The sequence below is a fragment of the Phoxinus phoxinus genome (genome assembly GCF_949152265.1).
Source record: "Phoxinus phoxinus genome assembly, chromosome: 9".
In the NCBI taxonomy this organism is placed as follows: domain Eukaryota; kingdom Metazoa; phylum Chordata; class Actinopteri; order Cypriniformes; family Leuciscidae; genus Phoxinus; species Phoxinus phoxinus.
This window is the reverse complement of record NC_136884.1, coordinates 11,153,734-11,160,834: the sequence shown is the minus strand read 5'-3', so window position 1 is coordinate 11,160,834 and position 7,101 is coordinate 11,153,734. Positions and strand designations below refer to the sequence as shown.

At 39.3% G+C, this 7,101-nt stretch overlaps 1 protein-coding gene across 2 annotated transcripts in view; it reads left to right on the top strand.

Moving 5' to 3' along the window:
• The first annotated feature begins 1,411 nt into the window (after positions 1-1,411).
• The window catches only part of sox5 (SRY-box transcription factor 5), a 183,423-nt gene continuing 177,733 nt past the window's right edge, over positions 1,412-7,101 (top strand). For both annotated transcript variants that reach the window (XM_079624202.1, XM_079624200.1), the window contains exon 1: positions 1,412-1,539. The gene's annotated coding sequence lies outside the window, so the exon portion shown is untranslated. The remainder of the gene's footprint in view (positions 1,540-7,101) is intronic.

Sequence of the window (7,101 nt, the reverse complement as noted above, 5' to 3'; positions counted from 1 at the left end):
GTGCATGTTCGGTGGCACGCGCAGAGGAACCCTAATATGCGCGTGCACGCGTACTATGCGCGCGTCAAACTTCTGCCAGAATATACTTCAAACAAACTTCTACGCGTCTAATCGACCAACTCTTGATTGTTGATAAGACAGTGGTATGGAAGCAGCTCTAGTTTGAAAGGCAGTCACAAAGGTTGAAAATCATTTGTGAAGCGTCTATTTTAACTCCACAAATAAGACAAAGTAGCATACAGTTTATCATTTTTTTAATCATTGAATAAACCTGAACAAAAGCTCCATGAAATTTAATGTTTCACTCAAATAATAAATTGCATTAAATGCAGATCTTATTGAATAATCCACGGATGTTTGGATAGCCTAGATGAAATCAAATCGGTAGCAAATTTCATTTTAGGAATCAAACATGCAGAAGCAAATGTCTCTGTCTGAGTTCATGGCCATTTCAGAAAATGGCTAGTTGTGGTTCCTATTAAATTGAATAAGGCCTAGCATTTTATGAATAATATAGCCCACTATTAGGCTACATAAATTCGGCTATAAATCAATAAAAATATTATCAGCATAATAGTTGTTGTTTGTATACGCACATTTTAAGCACAGTCCAAAACATTTTGAAAAGTTGTTGTGTAATAGAGATGCCCTGGCTCGTGACTTGACAGGTAAATTAAAACAGGGCGCATGTGGGGAAACTGCTAGTGCACGAGCTCATGACGGGCGCGCGACGAACACCTGTGCGCATCCCTGCGCCACCGGCACACAGGTTTTGTATAAAGCATTTACACATAGTCATTTTAACCAGATAGTCAATTTATAAAGGTTCACGCGTAGATAAGTTAGTGTTGCTCGCGAGGAAAGATGACATGACGGTTATTGACATTTGCGCCTTAATATAAGGCACCTGAGGGGGCTCGCGCTGATTAGACCCCAGTGAAGAGGCGTTCAAGAGCAGCTACAATTGTGAATGAATAAGAAAGTGTGTCAAAATTGAACTCTGCGCTCACTCAAAATTAGATATCCCAAATGCAGTCTTTGCGTTCGGGATACGATTAGTCTACGTTTAGCCGGAAATATTTGACATTACCTGAACGAGAAACTTATGAACGAGAATTATATTCAGAGAAATACAGACGTCGTGTGCAGTCGCCTGTAGCTCGCGATGCGCCTCAGGTAGAGCGCGCGCACATTAACTGCTTTGAACTGCATGTAGCGCTTTAGCCAAGCCCAGTGTTTTGGATTTAAATGGTCCAGTTTTGACACATTTGCTCAGCCGAGCATTGGCGCTAAGGTAACCACTCTTGGCTCAGAGCCTGTTGTTTAGAACACGAAACAAATTGACTTCTCCTCCCCCAAGTCTTTGCCTTTTGTAATTTGCTCTGGCGTTGTTGTTTGTGTGTGACCAGCCCTGGGATTTCACCTCGTCCTTGAGAGACCAGCGCAAATCAACCCAAATAAAACATCCCGACCCTGTTTACCTCTCCCGGAGGGTCGTTTTCCTTCGAGACACGTGGACGAAGCCGTAAACAACATTAGGTGAGTGATTCGAGACCGCGTTGAACTTAAAGTTGTAATATGTGCGTGTGTTTATGTGGTCGGTATGAGAGCGCGCGGAGCCTCGGCTCGCGTGACTGCATGTCGTTGAGCGCCGTTAACGGGCAGGAGCTCCGCGATCTCTCCCTCTCTCAGACCGCTATTGCGATCTTTCCCTATTTCATAGTCAGAGTAATCCAGCTGGGATTAGAGCGCGTTCCCCTCCAATCATCAGCAACTCGAGTCTCGATCATTCCTGCCTCAAACCGCAGCAGATCTCACTCCAAATGCTGTCAGTTTCACTATATCCTCACCAGCTCTTTACAGATTTATATATTTTCATTTAACTGCTGTGCATATACTGAAAATGTGCACAGATGGCTAATATCTGTGCTATTCTTTCACCCCAACTTTAAATTAGTCTCTTCTTACACATTTTTGAAGAGTTAGTGAAATGTGCTTTCTGCAAGCACACAGACAGTGCATTATTTTTGGAAACAATGTAAAGAAAGAATAACCATTTAAAAGTAAACTTAAATAATATATTTATAAAGTTGTAAAGCTAAAATATAGTATAGGACAGAATAAAAATCGCTCTGTTGAAAAATGTAACTACTTATGAACAGAAGTGTTAGTGCAGATGTGCAATGGTCAGTATGAGTCTTATGATTAATTATGTAGAGCAATAGCGGTAAACAATGTGGCAAAATAGTGCTTAAATGTATTTATAGTATGTTATAGTATAGTATCCTTTCACATATGTTGAAAAGTAAGTTGCGGTTTCTTCCGTTAATTGGCGTATGGTTAATAGGATATCATTGCAAAAACGCATCCCTGAATTGTTGGTTTGAAAATCACTTAATCATAATTTGGAAAACATATTTTTCTTAATTTTACATATGCACTTTGACATTTAAATAAGAGAAGAATATTGTTTGACTTCTAAAAGTTGACTTCATATTTTTGCACTCCCAAATGACTTGCACAGAGAATGTATGATTTTTAAATATTTTAATGGATCTTACTGCTGTATAACAGATCGCAGTGAACTCCATCATAAAATCCAGCTGTTGAGTTCACACATAAATCTTATGAAAAATTAACGCTGACTTCTGTTGAGAGGAGAGAAGTAATTTGCTCAAGTAAGTCATATATTACTGGGTTGACTTTAATACGCTGGTGATTGATTTCAGTGTTCACAAATTCATAAACGGTGTGATAAAGTAGTCGTATAATCAACTAGTGTGATTTCTATAATTTATTATAGGAATGAAATGTAATGTAATAGAAAGACAAGGGTTTAACAAGCAAAAAAGAAAAAAAGTTCCTATGAAGTCTGATGGAAATCCATCATTCTTTTTGATTTGTCAGAATTAATTTTCTCTTTTTAGTGGGGTCATGTTGAAAGCACAATGGCTGTTCCGTTTTTGGCAAATGTTTTATTAACACTTTACACAGAGTGAGTTTTGGCTATTACCCACAAAGCCTTGCCTCATAATTTGCATAATGGATGTTTTTTATTATTATTATTGTTTTTCTCCATTGTCAGGCTCTTATAAGAGACAGTTTTTGTTTCTTCTTTCAGAATCCATTGACTTTGTTTTGAATTGAACCCTTCTCGACATAACCAGACATTTTATCTTGGATGTTGCTGTTTTTAATACCAGAACTCCAACAGAAACTTCCATAAAAAAAAATAGAAAAAAGTTTTTTTTTTAAAAATATAATGTCGTAAGAGTTATTTTAAGCAGTGTTAGTCGCAGAGTTTCTCCATATCTCCAGAATCAGGGATTGGTTTCCGATTGCAGGGAGGGAGAGAAAAATTACTGTGCACGTGCTCTCTCTCTCTCTCTCTCTTTCTCGCTCTCATTCGCTCTCTCTCTCTCTCATTCACTCACTCATTTACTCTTGTCATTCAGATTGATAGATAAATTCACATTGCTCTTTAGATTATCTCTTAACCGGTTCTGTGAATACATCGCTCCGGCACAGCTGTATTATAGACCAGATATAGTCCTTATCCCCGAGGCCACTTCTAAACTGACTCTCAAAAGAAAACACAAAAAAATCATGGCCGTGTGACTGAGTGTAACTCAATAAAACAAAAAACGGATAGAACATTAACGTTTTTAGTTCTTTCTGGGGGGATTTCTAAAGAGCCTGGATTTCATTTAATTTTCTGTTTTGTTTCTTTAATCTCGTCATTACCTTTTTGTAAGGCAGGTTATTCTGTCATTTACTCACCATCATTTCATTCCCAACCACATCACTTTCATTCTTCCGTAGAACTCAAAAAGAGAAGTTTTGAAAGATGTGCTCTGCTGCTCTTTTCCATTCCATTACATGGGGACTGGAAACTCTGTCCATTCCCACAGTATTTCTTTTCTTTTTCTTTCATTCCACTGTGCTTCCTTTCCATCGCTTGTATATGAAAACAAGCACTAGATGGACACATTTGACTGTTGCACTCACATATTGCATATTTTTCAGCGTCTCGCGCATGAAACTAAATGCAGCACTCAAGTTAAAAGAAATTCGTCTTTTTAAAAAAACTCTCTCTACACCTTGCGTTTTTTCGTTCCACTGCCCTGCATCTTACGTTTGTAAAAGCAAAAACGTGTTGTGTAAGTGGCCCCTAAAAGTGTTATAAAAGTGATCTGAATCGTTTAAGTCTTTAGCATTAGGTCGTTAATCTCTTTAAAAAAAAATTGTATTCTGCAAAAGAAAGAAAATAAAAGGGGTTTGCAATGACATGAGGGTGAGTAAATCATTTCAATTTTCGTTTTTTGGGTGAACGAAGCCTTTAAAGATATGTTAACCCTCAGAAACAGAAGAACAGATCAGAATCCTTTCGCCTACCATATCTCCTCTGTTGTCCGTTTGAACTGTGTTGATCACAGGACAGGAAACAGTAAACAAATTCTTCGACATGTGGCGGCCTGCTAGAGCATACTTTTCCATTTCTCTCTCTCTCTCTCTCTCTCTCTCTCTCTCTCTCTCTCTCTCTCTCTCTCTCTCTCTCTCTCTCTCTCTCTCTCTCTCTCTCTCTCTCCACCATGAACGAAAAGCTTGCACTTCCTCCCACCTCTCTTTCTTACTCTCTTTCTCCCTCTCTCCTGCTCCAACAAGCCAGCAGGAAGATAGAGCTAGCAGATCTTGGACTACGCTGAATAACATTTGCCAAGACATATGAATTATAAGGCTAATGGGCTTAAAAGGCTTGTCTTAACATTGTCTCTACTTAACCATGCAGAAGCTGGCTTATAGAACGGCAGAAATAGATTGGGAACCAAAATACCCCAATTTTGAGGTCAGGATTAGAATGGATGAAAGACACTAAGTTTCTTTACGAAACCATAAAATATTTAATTGTTGGCAAATTGAGAGATATGTCTCCCCGCTGCTCTTCTCTGGCGAACTGTCTGCCAAGCGCATTGTGATTGTATTTTGACATACAACTGATGTGATTCTTCTCATAACCACAGAATCTGGGACAGGTAGTCATTATCATGAGGGGTGGAAAAAACACAGCGAGAACAAAGTAACTGAGTTTCTGGGCTCAGATTGTGTACCCAGAAGTGAAGCACTGGCCATGTGTTCGGGCCATTGCTCTGGTGGCTTTGGGCCGGGCATCTGCACAGCTGCACATGATGCTCGTGCTCCCTGCTCCAGTTTGGGGGCTCGTACAGGTCTCTCTGATTGGATACGCTTGCATCTGTGCCGTTTGCTTATTGGTTCTTAGTGCTTGCTGAACTCTTTCTAGTGGGGTCCAGTGTTTGAGTTAGTTGGACGGGATCTGAGGACCATTCCTGGCAGTTCTAGTTGTGTGGCAGGTCAGCTGCTTGTCCCCTCCCCTGCCCTCTCTCAGCCCTTCTGAATAAATGAGCTATTCTGGGACATGTAAATATCTAGAAAGCTGGAAAAGTCTGTGGAATATGTTCAGGGAATCAAAAATGCATTAAAAACAGTCATTTTGTGGATTTTTTTTGTATTTTTACAACGCATCCTTGCTGAATTGAAGTATTGATTTATTTTTTTAAAAGTCGTATTGATCCCAAACTTTTGAACAATCGAGTATGTGTATGTATAAACACATTTTTTTATAAATAAATAAATTGGAAATACAAATACTTTTATCCAGTAATCCAGTAATATGTTATTATTATTAGAAACTTGAATAGGTAAGTGACCTTACAATATGTCTCACTAATTTCAGAGTATCAAAATGTATGTACATTTTAGTTTTTGTGTGAATATTTTGAAATCAGGAAGAAAGTGTGAGAACCTCTTCTGCCCACATACTGTAAATGTACTTATCAATTATTAATAAATGAAGCCTACTTTCTCCAACTGTTATGTTTTGTTATGTCTGTGAAATTGTGCTTTTTACTTCAGGACATGCATCATTTTTCTATTGTAGATAAACCTGCCCTTGAAAGGCACACAAAACAAACTATGGTTGGTTGCTTTACATGTCGGTCAGACGGTCTCTTCCTGTCTTAGTGAATGGCAGTAATGTCGACCAGACCATATGCTTTTTAATCTGGCTATGCAAGACTGTTTGTCATCTGGTTAGTCATCATAAGTAAACTCCATGTGAATCAGTATGTGTTGGAGGATGAAAGCTAGCGTCTCTTAAAATGTTTGCGATGGACAGTGTTTGGTGACACTGCCCCTCTATCACACAGAAACATTTGAAAGGTCCGCTGTTGAAAGTGGATGTGTGTGAGGGCTGGGTTGCCTTGACACTTTGATCAATCAAGGATAAATGAGAGGGTATGCTTTTATCACGCTGAATAATAATGACGAGCATTTGTCGTTTGAATGCAAGTGTTCCTGAATGTACGTCAAGAGTTGATGCTCTTTATCACAAAGGCCAGGAACATTTTTAAAATTTCACAAAGACTTTGTTCAATTAATTGATCTATTCGTTTATTCATTTCACCTCCGTTTTGTGGTGTCAGATTTGCGACACTCCAGCGTTTTGCTCAAAAGAGTTTGCTGAATAGCGACCCATCTCATTGTTTCTTTTTCAAAACCGATTGTTCTCGTGGTCTTGTGGGATTTCAAGGTTTCTGCGTTCCTCCTCTAATCCCTGTCCTTAACCACCACACTCTGAGTCATCTCGCCGCATAACTCAACAATTTCGTTTAGGGAAATTAGTACGTTCCCGCCGACCCTGTCTTTCATCGTTTGCCGTGGTGCATATTTAAGTCCGTTCCTGGGCTTATTTTCTTAATTGGTGGCCTGTACTTGCTCAACACCGATTGCCTTTGATCATCTCAGATCATTACGTTTACCTCATTAATTTGCTCAATCCAGTCCCCCCCCCCCTCCCCTGTTGAGCCAAATTTAAGGGCCCATGTAAAAAATTGGATTAATAATACATTTTATGAGCCAAGAGAAAAATCAGCTCCCTTTGTGGTCTCTCTCGGTCTCCCTTGTCTTTCTTCTTACCCGCTGATTGTGTTTCCCTAGTGTGAAAGACACAAGCCAAACAATGCCTGATGAAAGGACACTCTCTGTGTTTGTTGCTGTTGACCTGAATCTAGTCTGAAAGGAAGC